This window comes from Gracilinanus agilis, chromosome 4 (genome assembly GCF_016433145.1).
Source record: "Gracilinanus agilis isolate LMUSP501 chromosome 4, AgileGrace, whole genome shotgun sequence".
Classification (NCBI taxonomy): domain Eukaryota; kingdom Metazoa; phylum Chordata; class Mammalia; order Didelphimorphia; family Didelphidae; genus Gracilinanus; species Gracilinanus agilis.
This window is the reverse complement of record NC_058133.1, coordinates 416,847,692-416,862,676: the sequence shown is the minus strand read 5'-3', so window position 1 is coordinate 416,862,676 and position 14,985 is coordinate 416,847,692. Positions and strand designations below refer to the sequence as shown.

The window sequence follows — 14,985 nt, the reverse complement described above, 5'->3', positions numbered from 1 at the left end:
CTCTCTCTCTCTCTCTCTCTCTCTCTCTCTCTCTCTCCTCTCTCACATATGTAGGTATATTTCCCATGTTCCTATCACTAAGAATTGTAGTTATAAGAATCTTATTTGAAGGTATTTAGGATCCATTTGGGACATACTATCTAATCTCCTGGTTGAGAGAGAATGGTGTTGGGGCTGGAAACTACATTCAAGACTAGCCCTAGCAATTATCAGACAATTTTTAAGATGTCAATTTTCATGACATTTTTGTACTAGTTTCTAAACACTTAGAGGTCAGGAAACTTGTTTCATCATTATTTCCATAGCTATGTATTTAGCAAGTGTATAATTGTTTTTTGTTAAACTGAATTTTTTTGTTTTTGTTTTGAAGTATGTCAGTTACCAAAGTCCCGCTGCTGACATTTGTTCTACTCCTACTGACACTTATTGGATCAAATATACAACGAGCTACCCACAGTTTTTTTTTAAAACAAAACAGAATTTATTTATACATTAATGTTGAGGGCTGGACTAGAGTTTGAGAAAGAAAAAGAGAAGAAAAGGAAAACTCCATGATACAGTCAGGTACAGAAGAGAGAAGACAGGTCATGAGAAAGGCACCTACATACACATACACATACACACAAGATGAAGTCAAGGGAGATTGAGCAGACAGTGTCAGGGCTCTTGGCTAGTCACCTGCTTCATATAGGTTTCCAGGAGGCATGTTTTAAAGGCTGTGGGGTTTGTCCAAAGTTCAGAAGTCTGTGTATTCAATGGTCCTCTCCCACTAGGGTCTGAATAGATAATAGGGTGGACCTAACATCATACAGAGCTGACAATTTGTCTTTGAAGATATCCAAAGAGATATTGTCTTGGATATACACATTAAAATGGTAAAAGTATGACAAATTTCATCGTGGAACATTATATAGCCACTGAAGAACTGCAGAGAGAGCTTGTACCACAGGTCCAGCTGCCCCATGGATGTTTCCAACCCATTTGAAGAGATTGACTCTGGGAAGGCAGGAATTCCTTTATCTCCAGATATCATTAGGGTTATAAATTCCTGTTGTAACCTCTTGCCTTGGGACCTGCTGGTTATGCCCACCCCCAGGCTTAGCCCCTTTACAGGAGGAGGTTGTGGCTTTGGTACCATCCAGGTTGCAGTTCTGTTAGGGCACTGTGGACAGGAGATAAAAGTAGAGAAAACTCTCGGGCAGTAACTGCAGGGGTGCCCAAAGTTCTAATGATGAACACCTGTTCTTCATTAGACATTAACAGAGGGGAAAAATTTGAACTTAAGTACCTCTCTTCTCCTCTCCTCTCCTCTTTTGTCATCTTCTCTCCTCTCTTTTCCTCTCCTCTCCTCCCTCTCTTCTCTCCTTTCCTCTTTTCTTCTGTTCTCTTCTCTCTTCTTCTGTCCCCTTCTCTCCTCTCTGCTCCTTTCCTCTCTTCTCCTTTATTTTCAGGTTTCATGGAAGAGAAGGAAAAAAGTGAGGAGGGGAAGAGAAAGATGAAGTAAGAAGAAAAACTAGCATGGGGAAAAACCAGTCCAAAAGAGAGGAGATGGAGGGTCAGAATGGGGGAACTACATGCATGCCAATGAAGCTGGATCATGATACTGTGGCCATGATTACACAAGGTCTGATGGATGAGGCCATATAACTTAATATTCCTGTTTTTAATAAGTAAGTTGAAGTCAATTTTACCAAGTCATCTAAGAACATATAACTAGTAGATTTTTTCATTTTTTTTGCCTGAATATTTCCTATTCATTGAATTTTCTTCACCAAGGGAGTAACATGGCCAGACTTGTGCTTTAGAAATATTATTTTGGAAACTGTGTGGAGGACCAATAAGGCAAAAAAGAGTCTAGAAGTAGAAAGACCATTTAGAAGGTTGCTACAAAAGGTCAGGTAAAGTTGATAAGTTACTGATCTTGTACAATGTCATGTGAGTGGAAAGAGTTATAACTGAAAGATTTTATAGGAAGAATTGACAAGGTTTGTTAACTATTTGTATATGGGGGTAGAGGAACAATAGTCAACTATAATTGGGAGTCTATGGACCTACATCACCAGAAAGATAGTGATGGGAAAAAGGGAAAAGTGAAGTGTGTTATTTATTTAGGGGAAAGATAAGTTCTCTTTTAGATTTAGTAACTATTGCTATGCCCAGTGGGCTGAGATGCTGTAAAATCCCCCATTCTGCTAAAAAGCCCATTTCAACTTTGGACCCATCCACATGAAGATTTGGACTTGGTCATCAGGAGCTTGAAAAGAAAGACAAAGTTTTTTACACCCCTTTCACTTTTTTATTTTTAAATTTTACAACATCATCCCATATCCATATTGCTTAAAACTTAGGTTTTGCCTTACATCTAGAATTTACCTGAAGGGAGAATGGAGAGGTTCTCAATGTATAGTATACACTGGGTATAGGGCAGCTTGTATTTCCTCTTTAAAAAAAGGCATATTAAAAACAAAAACAAACTGAAAAATTCAAGAGGTATATTGATTAAAGATCAAAAAAAGCTGTAGTCATAATTTATAACTAGTATTCGACTCTAACAAGAGATTGACATTTAAAACATTAAGACTTGATGTAGTTTGTAGATCTGATTAATTTCATGATAGTTCTGCACAGTCCCATCAATTCTTTCCAATTCCTTATATTATGGCAAGTCTTGCCAGAGATTGAATTCTTCCCCCATCAATGGTCATTTTCTCCAATACAGAAACTTCCTCCACTACCAGTTAGCTCTGACCAACGACCTCTTGAATTCACAAGATGTCCTTGTGTAATCATGATCCCAAACTCATGCTCATAATATTTCTTTGTAAAGTTAAATTTTCTCTGGACATGGTTATTTGAGATGATATTGGGTCACCTATGCTTAGGGGAGCAATATGAAATAAAAGGGCTAACCCAGACTTTGAGGACCAGTCTTTGATTTTTCAAAGTAAGACTTGTGATTTACCTCCCATATGTTAATATACTACATTAGGAAAAATCACTAGACCTCTCAGCTTACCCCTCTAAGGAAAAGTTTAAATAGTCTTGATAGAATCTGTAAGGTGGAAGAGAAAAGAAACCAAGGACAAAGCCATTTATTTTAAAAGTGTACTAAATATGTTGGCCTTCTTGCTGAGTGAACAATGAGGGGATTGATTTACCCAAGAGTGCTCAATTACTTCAGTGTCTATCAGTGGCTAACACTATATGCAAATCTATTCCTTTCCTCAACCTCATATACAGCCATGTTTGGTTAGAAATTCTTCTTGGCAATACAACTGAAGATGTATAATGGGTAGTTGGTGAAATAAAACTGGATTTCAGGAGAAAGGCTAGATCTGGATGAATGATTTGGAAGTCATCCAGACAATTATAAAAAAGACTTGATGCTTACAAAGTGTTCCATAACATCTCATTGAACCTTACAATACCATGGGCTAGGTACTTTTACCTACTATTTTATAGATGAAGCAAATCAATGTAAAGGTAAGATTTGAAGTCCAAGTTTTTCTGATTGCAGATTTGGTATTTAATAAAAACACACTGACTCTCAAGAAACATAGTGGCTATATGAGCATATACTCTCTTCCTATAAATTGTTATGCTTAGCTTCTATTTTATGAACATCATATGGCATACCCCTCATAGCCCCCAAAGATAAGCTCATCACCAGAGATCTTGGAGATTAATTCAGTTTTGTTACTAAACCCCTCTTTTGCATCCTCAGTTGTCTGTCTCTTCCCTGTGATTGGAGGACTAGAGAGCGGACCATAAACTCCTTCCAAAGTGTCCCTTTACAGAGAACTCAGCATTTTCTACTTAATTTCATTTTCCATCAGCTGCTCTGCTTGTTTTCATTCCAGGAACATTATGCCCCCATGCCCAGTGCCTTTCCCCCTTGCACCCCTTTCAATTTCCTTTTTTTTTTTTGTATTATCTATCTTTCCTTATTAGATTATAAGCTCCTTGAAGCAAGGACTATCTTTTATTTCTTGTTTGTATCTCTAGCACTTAGCACAATGTAAACATATAGGTGCTTAATTAGTGTTTATTAATTATTGACTATAAATTGAGAGAAGAGATAGATGAACGTGATGTGGAATATGGCCAAAAAGAACCAACAACTGAGGCATGAAGGACAGAAGAAAGTTACTTAACTAGCCCAGTGTCTAGTATATACTGTCTTCTTCCTTAATAAATTTTGATTGAACTGAATAATATAGGATGAAAACACATGTACATTCTCAAGACCATTTCTGAAAATATTTTTAAATGTTAAAGTACTACATAAATATTGCAATATTGTGGGCACTACACTAATGTACTTCTCTCATAGCATGGAAGTAACTATGGGATCTAAAGATAAGGAAAGGAAAACAAAAATCCCGAGTTTCCACAAATTTTCAATTTCTACTGCAAAAGCTTTCTTTTCAGGCCTAGTGAAAGACTATATGCCTGTCATCTAAGTTTAAGATTAACTAAATTCAGAAGGGTTCATCACCAGACTGGCCAGAAGTTTCTGAATTTTTTAGTCACAGCTCACAAAAACTGTCTTATAGGGCATAAAGAAATTATGTTTATCATTTGTAGAGAAAGAACTCACATCAATAAAATCACATATCCTTGAAAATTTTTTTATCCTTAAAATGGAAGATTCAAGTCTATGTAAGACATATAAGGTTATATACATATATATCCTGACCTATTTCCAATTTTGCCTACAAATTTTCCTAACTGGAAAGTGAAGATATAAGGAAAGCAAAAAATAAAGGAATAATAATGTTTTCTATTAGCTTTATTTTAAAGAATATATTAAAATAAAAATAAAACATATTAAAATAAAATAGAACTTTAGAATTTACATTGTATTTTCCTCACAAGAAAAGGATCAGTGATTGAAACATGTTGCCTTGTTACTTGAATTGACAGAAGATAATTTGAATGGTTTAGGTACCAATTAACCAAATGAGAAACAAGCTGTGATTCCCAGCTTCAGCATAAGACACTTCTGTGAAAAGCAGTGACACAAGTCCCTCCGAAAACAAAGATTCACTGAAAACATTGAAATTATGAAAATATTTCATTATTTCTCTTCTTCTGTTATCCCTTCTCTTGGACTATCTTCTGATACAGCAGAATGAATGGCTGTCTTTGAGTAAGAAGAACTGTGTTCAAGCCCCAAACTTCTTGCTTCATAGCTATATGGCCATAAGTGGTACAGTAGAGAAAGCATCAGATTTTGAGTTAGAGGGTCCGCATTCAAACCCTGGCCTTTTGACTTACACCTTACATGACAAAGCATCTGTGCCATGACTTTTATGGACCTCAGTTTCTGCATCTGTAAAATGAAGGTTTGGACTAAATGTTACTTAATAGACCTTCTGGATCTAAAAGTCTGATTCTATGACTATTAGATTAATTTTAATTTTTATTTTTTTATATACATTTATTAATATTTATTTTTTAGAAAAGTTAATATGGTTACATAATTCATGCTCTTATTTTCTCCTTCACCCCCCAAGCTCCATCCCCCCACCCCATGGCTGATGCGCATTTCCATTGGTTTTAACATGTGTCATTGATTAAGACCTATTTCCAAATTGTTGATAGTTGCATTGGTGTGGTAGTTTCAAGTCTACACTCCCATGTCCTCCTCAACCCATGGGTTCAAGCAGTTGTTTTTCTTCTCTTTCCACTCCTATAGTTCTTCCTCTGAATGTGGGTAGCATTCCTATCCATAAGTCTATCAGAATTGTCCTGGGTCATTGCATTGCTGCTAGTACAGAAGTCCATTACATTCTAATTCACCACAGTGTATTGGTCTCTGTGTATAATGTTCTTCTGGTTCTGCTTCTTTCACTCTGCATCAAATCCTGGAGGTCTTTCCAGTTCACATGGAATTCCTCCAGTTTATTATTCCTTTGAGCACAATAGTATTCCATCACCAGCATGTACCACAATTTGTTTAGCCATTCCCCAATTGAAGTACATACCCTCATTTTCCAGTTTTTTGCCACCACAAAAATCTTGGCTATAAATATTTTCTTACAAGTCTGTTTATCTATGATCTCTTTGGTGTACAAATCCAACAATGGTATGGCTGGATCAAAGGGCTGGCATTCTTTTATAGCCCTTTGAGCATAGTTCCAAATTGCCAGCCAGAATGGTTGGATCAGTTCACAACTCCACCAGCAATGCATTAATATGCCAGTTTTGCCACATCCCCTCCAGCATTCATTACTCTCCCCTTCTTTCATTTTATCCAATCTGCTAGGTTTGAGGTGATACCTCAGAGTTATTTTGATTTGCATTTCTCTAATTATTAGAGATATAGAACACTTTCTCAGGTGCTTATTGATACTTTTGATTTCTTTATCTAAAAATTGCATATTCATGTCTCTTGCCCATTTATCAATTGGGGAATGGCTTGATTTTTTATACAATTGGTATAACTCCTTGTATATTTGAGTAATTAGACCCCTGTTAGAGTTTTTTGTTATAAAGATTTTTTCCCAATTTGTTGTTTCCCTTCTGATTTTGGCTACATTGTTTTTGTTTGTACAAAAGCTTTTTAGTTTGTATAATCAAAATCACTTATTTTACATTTTGTAATTTTCTCTAACTTTTGCTTGGTTTTAAAATCTTTCCTTTCCCAGAGATCTGACAGGTATGCTATTTTGTGTTCACTTAACTTATTTATAGTTTCCCTCTTTATATTCAAGTCATTCACCCATTCTGAATTTATCTTGGTGTAGGGTGTGAGATGTTGATCTAAACCTAATCTCTCCCATATTGTTTTCCAAATTTCCCAGCAGTTTTTTTCAAATAGTGGATTTTTGTCCCAAAAGTTGGGCTCTTTGGGTTTATCATACCCTTTCTTGCTGATGTCACTTACCCCAATTCTATTCTAGTGATCCTCCCTTCTGTCTCTTAGCCAGTACCATGCCATTTTGATGACTGCTGCTTTATAGTACAGTTAAATATCTGGTACTGCTAGGCCCCCTCCCTTCACATTTTTTTTCATTATTTCCCTTGATATTCTTGATCTTTTGTTATTCCAAATGAACTTTGTTATAGTTTTTTCTAATTCAGTGAAAAAGTTTTTTGGTAATTTGATAGGTATGGTGCTAAATAGGTAAATTAATTTGGGTAGAATGGTCATTTTTATTATGTTAGCTCGTCCTACCAATGAGCAATCAAACTTTCCATTTAGTCCTGATCGTTTCTGTGCAAATACTTGGAAATTGTCTATCTTGTTGAATGCCCAAACTTTCCCCTGGAAGTATATAGTCACTTTTGATGGGTAGGTGATCCTTGGTTGTAGACCCAATTCTCTTGCCTTTCTGAATATCATATTCCAAGCCTTGCAATCTTTTAGTGTGGAGGCTGCCAGATCCTCTGTGATCCTGATTGCTGCTCCTTGATATCTGAATTGTCTCTTTCTGGCTTCTTCTAAAATTTTTCTTCTACTTGGAAGCTCTTGAATTTGGCTATTATATTTCTGGGGGTTGTCTTTTCTGGGTCTAGTGTAGAGGGTGATCTATGGATCCTTTCAATGTCTATATTGCCCTCTTGTTGTAGAACTTCAGGGCAATTTTACTAAATAATTTCTTTTAGTATGGAATCTAAATTTCTATTAATTTCTGCTTTTTCAGGAAGACCAATGATTCTCAGATTGTCTCTTCTCAACCTGTTTTCTTGATCTGTCACTTTGTCATTGAGGTATTTCATGTTTACTTCTATTTTATCAGTCTTTTGACTTTGTTTTATTTATTCTTGCTGTCTTGAGAGATCATTGGATTCTAATTGCTCAATTCTAGCCATTAGGGACTGGTTTTTCGGCTATAATCTTTTGGTTTTCCTTTTCAATCTGGTCATTTCTGGTCTTCAATTTACTTGCCTCACTTTCCAATTGTGAATTTTTTTTCACAATTTAAACTGTTATTTTCTTGCCAGATTTTGGTTTCCAATTTGCTTACCATTTCATTTGATTTTTGGACATTTTTCTCCAATTGGGAGTTTCTGTTTTCTAACCTGTTTATTTCCTTTTGAGCTATTTCCCACTTCTCTTGCCAAATCTCTTCCATCTTTCTCATCATCTCAGATTTGAACTCTTCAATAGCTTGTGGCCAGTTTTCATTCTTTTGGGAAGGTTTGGATATGATTACTTATTTGTTCTCTTCTGCTGTTTGCTCTTTTGTCTGGATTTTATCTTTGTAAAAGTTGTCCAGTGTTACAGATTTCTTCTTGATGATCTTTCTCTTTTGGGGTTCCTGTCTCTGGCTTGCCATTGTTAGTCCTGGGTCCTCTCAGGTTTATCCTCTCACTTGGGGTCTGTCTGCGCTCTTTAGGCTCCTGAGGTCTCAGGTCTAGTTGTTCTCAAGTTCAAGCCTCCTGGTGGTCCCCTTAGTTGTTCCTCTGCCCGAGGGTCCTTTAACAGTCTCAGGGAGCTGCTTCCACAGTCATGCACCCCTCTGCACTGGGTCCCCACTCAATGTACGCGTCTGTGCTCCGGATCTGAGTCTGAGCTTGTGTCCATGTCCGCACTTTTGTCTGCACTCAGGGTCTGTTTTCAAAGTCAGTGTGTTCTTTAACATCTTGGTGTCTTAAATCTTGCTGCTCTCAGGAGCAGCCCTGGTGACCTCAGGTAGCTGCCAAGGACTTAATGGGTGCCCCAAACTTGCTCTAACTCTTGTGAACTGGCTTTGGCACTGTAGGTGGTATGGGATTGGGGAGGGGGTTGCTCAGCTCGCATTTTAGTGAGAGCTATTTCACCCCTTTATAGCATGGAAGTGCTCTGATTCCATGTACCTCCAATGCTGTGCCCTGTGTGGGGTCCCTTCATTCCTTTGGATTTGTTTTTGTGTCTTCTTAAGGAGTCCTATATGTTTTAGTTAGGAGAGGTTAAGCAGCTGCTTTTTATTCTGCAGCTATCTTAACCAGGAAGCTCAGATTGAATTTTCTATTCCCCCTCTTTGCCCAACTGCCTAACATATACTAGTTTCCAATACATATTTTTTGAATCTCATGGGAGTGTGTGGGAGTGTTCAGGAAAGACTAATACATTTTCCTCCTTTGGGGTACACCTGCTATGCGGCTTTCTTCCATGTCTGCAAGAAGCTATAATATGCATAGTGGCTACACCCTAGTAAAACCTCTCAGCAGGTAGGCTAAACCAGTCTGAGGGTAACCAACAGTTCTCAGTCCCATTGGTAATTGGGGAGGAGGGTGGTCTATGCCAGGAATGTGAAAACTTTCCTTACTAGAATAGGCAGATGAAAAAACTTGTTGTAATGGCCATGAAGGTGGCAGAAGCAGGCACTTTGGAGCACTTAGTACTTGTTTAGACATTGAAGAAATAAAGATCACCCTGAGCTATCAGTAGTAGCCCTGACTTTTGTCTTGTCATTCTACTGATGTCTCTGGAAGAGGGAAGGAGTCTCACAATTTTATACACTCTGCCTCACTTAAATACAATTCTTGTACAAATGAAGACACCATCCCATGATGTCATTGGCCCTCTCAGAAAAGGAAGGCTGAGCAATGACTGAATGTCCTTGAACAAAATATTTGAAGCACTATATTTTAAATAATCAATGGCTTTGTTTAAAATGAGCATTTTTAGATCCACTTTAAACTAGCTCTCTGACATTAACACAGAGTTAAAAGAACTTGCATTATCAGATTCAATGAGATTAGACAATTTAATTCAAAACAACATTGGCGTGTCCAATGTACAAGATACTGTGATAACTCTTGATGGAGCATCAGAGTAAACTAAAACACGTTTCTTGGACTCAAGAAGCTTTCTGTATAATAGTGAAGATAAAATTGATATAGAAATGACTCCAAAAATTAAAATATGATAACAACATAGAAGAGATGAAAAAAAGCATAAGAGAAAGAAAAAAAGAATTATGAAAATTCGGAGATAAATCACATATCTCTTAGAAATCAGAAGATACTTAATGGATTAAGTAGTATTTGAGTTAGGATTTCAATGACAGATAGAATTTGATAGAAATGGAAGCAATGACAGAGAGGTAGGAAACTTCAGGCCATAGTAAGTGAATTAAAATACTCTGGATGCAGTTGTTGGTACAATTTGACCAATGTGGCTTTGCTGGTTTCTCATCAATTAACATGCCTCTCCAAGAGTTATATAAGAAGTATATTTAATAACATTTGTTCAGTGAGTCTTACTGAATTTTAAGTGCATCATTGTCTCAGGCTGTGCCTCAAACATCTTCATCCAAACACTGAAAATTTTATTTATTTTTTAAATTAATTTTAATTTTATTGATTAATTATGAAAAATTTTCCATGGTTATGTGATTCATATTCTTCCTCTCCCCCCTCCATAGCCAACACACAAATCCACAACATTTTACATGTAACAATGATCAAGATCTATTTCCATATTATTTATATTTACACTAGGGTGATTGTTTAGAGTCTACATACCCAATCATATCCTCATTGACCCATGTGGTCAAGCAGTTGTTTTTCTTTTATTAAACACTTAAATTTTTAAGATGAACAAGTACTCTTGATTATTTTTTCCAGAAGGGCTCATCTTTGTTAGGAATGATAGATCTAACCTAGTTGGATTACTGCAACTAAAGCAATACAATGTGTGCTATACATCTAAAATGTGCCTAGTATCACTCTGTTGTCAGGTTTGCTTTATTTTTCTTCCACAAAAATGTGAAAACCCAGTTTTAATGGTGAATAAGGAACTCTTTGTGTTGCACCAAGGGACTGAACAAGCATGGCAAAGCTATGGTAAAAATGATAGTAGTTATAACTCATGACTGTTTTTGTTTCATCCCTTTTGAGCTTTATGGTATATATCATGGTAAGAATTCTTAGTAATTTTTGGATCATCAACAGAATTTTGCAGACTGCTGAAGCTCACGAACATCTTTTCAGAATAATATTTTTAAATAAATAAGAGGAAATACATAAAAATGAAACCAAACCTAGTAGAACACTGCAATAAAATACTTTTAAACAAGTTAATGGACTTTAGATTAAGAACCTTTTAACTAGAATTATTTAATAGCAAAGTTTGCCCAGAGTAAGTTTTTGTTTGTTTTAGTCATAAAATGTTTTTAAGTTAGTCTCATTCTTTTCCTATTTTTTACTGATTAAAACCACAATAACCCAATTCCAAAAAATAAGCGTAACTAACATTTATATACTACTTTTTGGTTTACAAAGTAATTTTCTTACAAACACCCTATGAAGTAGGTAGTGCAAGTATATCTATTTTATAAATGAGGAAACCAAGACTTAGAGAGGTTAACTTATGGACTATTACCTCCAGAAATCAAAGCCAGTCCCTTTTATCTCCATGACTTTTCCCATTATTTCATGCCCTTCTTACAATTCAGGAAATAATAATCTTCAGTCTTGGTTTAATCTCCAGTCTTTTGCATAAAGTAACATTTGCAATGAAGTATTGATTCTATTTGCAGAACTAAACTATTCTTTTTTATTTATTAAAAGGATTGTTGTGCTTAGTGTGTTCCATGTTTGCTGAACTGCATGTCAGGGAAACATGCATGGGGGTTAAATAGACCTGTCATCTTACAGAATGAGGTAAGTGGAGCACATTACATGTACTCTGTGAGAAAAGGTCGGCAGGTTATAATCCTCCATGAGCATTATTCTTGCTCGTGGATAGTAAGATTGTCATTGGATCTGTTTGAATATAAAAGCATAAATAGAGAGACAGACAGATAGACTTCTATACAGATAGAGAGATAAGTAGACAGACAGAAAGGCAGGCAGTCAGATAGACAGGCAGGCAAGCAGGAAGGTAGATGAACATAGACAGACAGAGTGATAGTGAGATATGCATACACATACATGTACAATGGTAAACACATATATAACCAACTGAATTTTATTAAGACTATATACTAACATAACAGCTTCATGGTTGTGTTTATTGCATACACTCAAATACATCTATATCTATCTTGTATTCATTATTATGGGTTACAAACAGTCATTTAGGCCAGATTTGAAGCTATAGATTCTTATGTAAAATGGAAAATTAGAATAATTATTCTCTTTATATCGACTTTCCCAGGCAGAATCCATTGGGGTTTAGGCCCTTCATCAGGAATGACAAATAACCTTCAACATTCTTGGATTCTTCCCTGGAGGTTTTGAATATTTACCCTGTTAGCCAACACATGCTATTTATAGTGAACTTTCTGAATTTACTTGCAAAGGTGAGAAAGGAGATTGATTTTAGCTGTATCCTAGCTATAGAATCAGTAAGGGGCAATAATTGAACATTTATACTGGAATGATGTGATCTGATTTCAAGTTCACATTCTTTCCTAATAGTATGACTCTAGTTGAGTGACTTAATCTTTTTTGAGCCTCATTTTTTACATCTGTAAGAGAGGGATAGAATTTGAATTAACTGCTTCAAAACTTTATTTTTATACATCATTATGCCATGAGGATAATCTTGATTTATGTCATTGGAATCTAAGGTCTGGTATTTTATATTAATTTGGAAAGGCTATATAGACAAAAACATATGAACTATGTTTTTTGAGGACTACTTAAGCCTAGCAGGAAAACGTTTACCACTTACAAACTGGCCACTTGGTGAAATTCCCTGGCTATGGCAATTTTCCCCTATCATTTTAGATTTCCCCTCAAATATAAGTAAAAACATTTTTAGAGTTTGCTTTAAAAATTTTTTTGAGCTTCAAATTCTCTTCTTCCTTCACTCCCTTCTCTCATCCCTGAGAAGGCAAACAATTTTATGTATATTATGCATATGCAATCATTTGAAACATATTCCCATATTTGATATGCAGAAATGGGCAGCCATTTTCTGTAGGTACAAAATAGCAGTTTGCCATCTTGGAACACAGAACCTGACAAAGCACCCCAGGGGATATGCCAAGGTGATAGTTAAGGACAAGGTATACATTGAGGTCCACAAAACCTTGAGGTTTCTTCTTCTTTCTCTCATCTCCTTGGGTTAGGGAGGTGGTGGCAAACTGGGCCCCGGGAGGTTTGGGAGTTTGATTAGACAGGCAGGTAGGGACAACCTTATTGCTAGCCATATTAACACTTTATTGGCATAGCCAACAACCTTTATATCAAGCAAGAGCATACAACTAACTTCAGGAAAACAACAGCATTTGACCCAGGGGCTTGATAGCCTCTGGGGTCAGCAGCAACAGCAACAGAGATGGGAAGAGACCCCCAATGTTGTCCTGTACTCTGCACCTTAGGGAACAATTTGCATTTCAATATTTATTTAATTAATACTTAGGCAAGATCATTTAAGGTTCCATCACCCATTTTCCTTCTCCCTCTTAACTACCCTCAGTTTGATATCAAATAAACCCAATTTGATCCTAAAGCCTATAATAATCTTTGTTTTGTTTTGTTTTTTAAACCCTTGCCTTCTGTCTTGGAGTCAGTACTGTGTATTGGCTCCAAGGCAGAAGAGTGGTAAGGGTAGGCAATGGGGGTCAAGTGACTTGCCCAGGGTCACACAGCTGGGAAGTGTCTGAGGTCAGATTTGAACCTAAGACCTCCTGTCTCTAGGCCTAGTTCTCAATCCACTGAGGTACCCAGCTGCCCCCTAATCTTTGAAAGCCAACATCTTATCTTAAGTAACAATACCTAGTTTGAAGTAGTCAGATCCTGGTAACATCATTAACTGGCTACAGCCATTTCTACCTAAGGTTTCAGGAACCTATATTCTACTTCCTGGTTACTCCTACCCAAATGCCTGCCTGGACTGGTTTCTAAGGCTTGTGATTAGCAAAGACTCTTTACTTTTAAAGGAGGCTTAGCCCAGCTGGTGTGGGAAATAATTCTTATACTCACATCTAGCTGTGGTTAGGGTTTCTCCTTTGAGCAACCATCACTAGCATTCTTAGCCCCCTTACTGTTCATAAGCTGTATTGCAAAAGAAAAATTGGACAAAGTAAAATAAAGTAAATATATATATATATACATATATATATATATGTATATATATATATATATATATATACTTCAATCTGCATTGACTCCATAGTTTTTTCTCTGGAGGTGGATAATATTTTTCAGCACTAGTCCTTCAGAAATGACTCAAAAGATTTCTTTCAGAGAATAGCTGTCATTAATAGTTGATCTTTGTACTATATTGCTATTGTTGTGTACAATGTTCTCCTGGTTCTGCTCACTTCACTTTGCTGTAGAGTGGTAAGGACAAAAGACAAATTGAAAATGAGAAAAATAGGAGGATGGTATAAGGCAGTGATGACATTGTATTTGGAACACTTATGCAAGAAGTTTGGCACTATAAAGGAAGAGAGAAATCAAGAGGACTAAAGAGATAGAAGAGTCAAGGTCGCATGGGCATTGTACCCCCAAAACCATAGAAGTGTTTCAGGAAAACTATAAGCAGGAAAATTCCTTTGCTCCCTTACACCCTGGTGACTCAAAACCGAAAACATCTGACCTTGAGGTTTACCCTCCTTTGATTGTCCCATTGATTTGAGATGGACAAAGAGACATATCTCATTAAATTGTCCTCTAAATCACAAGACCGCCCCTATGCCTTCAGGCAAACCTCTCTCAACCCTGTGCTTTAGAGTCTCATCTCCACTGTTGTAAAGAAAATAAAATCCCCAGAATTGATGTCATCGAGGGGACAGCTTTTCCATTCATGCTGTCCTCCCAAGGAACAGCTTTCCATCTCTGCCACTGATGGCAAACTTATGACATGTGTGTCCTCACCAACATACATAGTTATTTTCGATGATACATGGCCGCATGCAGCTGCTCACAGAGAAATATGGGGCCCCATGCTGAGGATGAAACATTTGCTCTAGTGTAGTGTAGACACTCTGTGCAGTATAGATGACAATTCTATAATTAGTTATATATAAATTATATATAAACAACACATAATTAGTTTACATATTTTGGTTTATTAAATACAGTTATATATTA

General features: G+C 36.5%; 1 pseudogene; it reads right to left on the bottom strand.

Moving 5' to 3' along the window:
* Positions 1-657: 657 nt before the first annotated feature.
* Positions 658-13,097, bottom strand: LOC123246649 (annotated as a pseudogene).
* Positions 13,098-14,985: the final 1,888 nt, after the last annotated feature.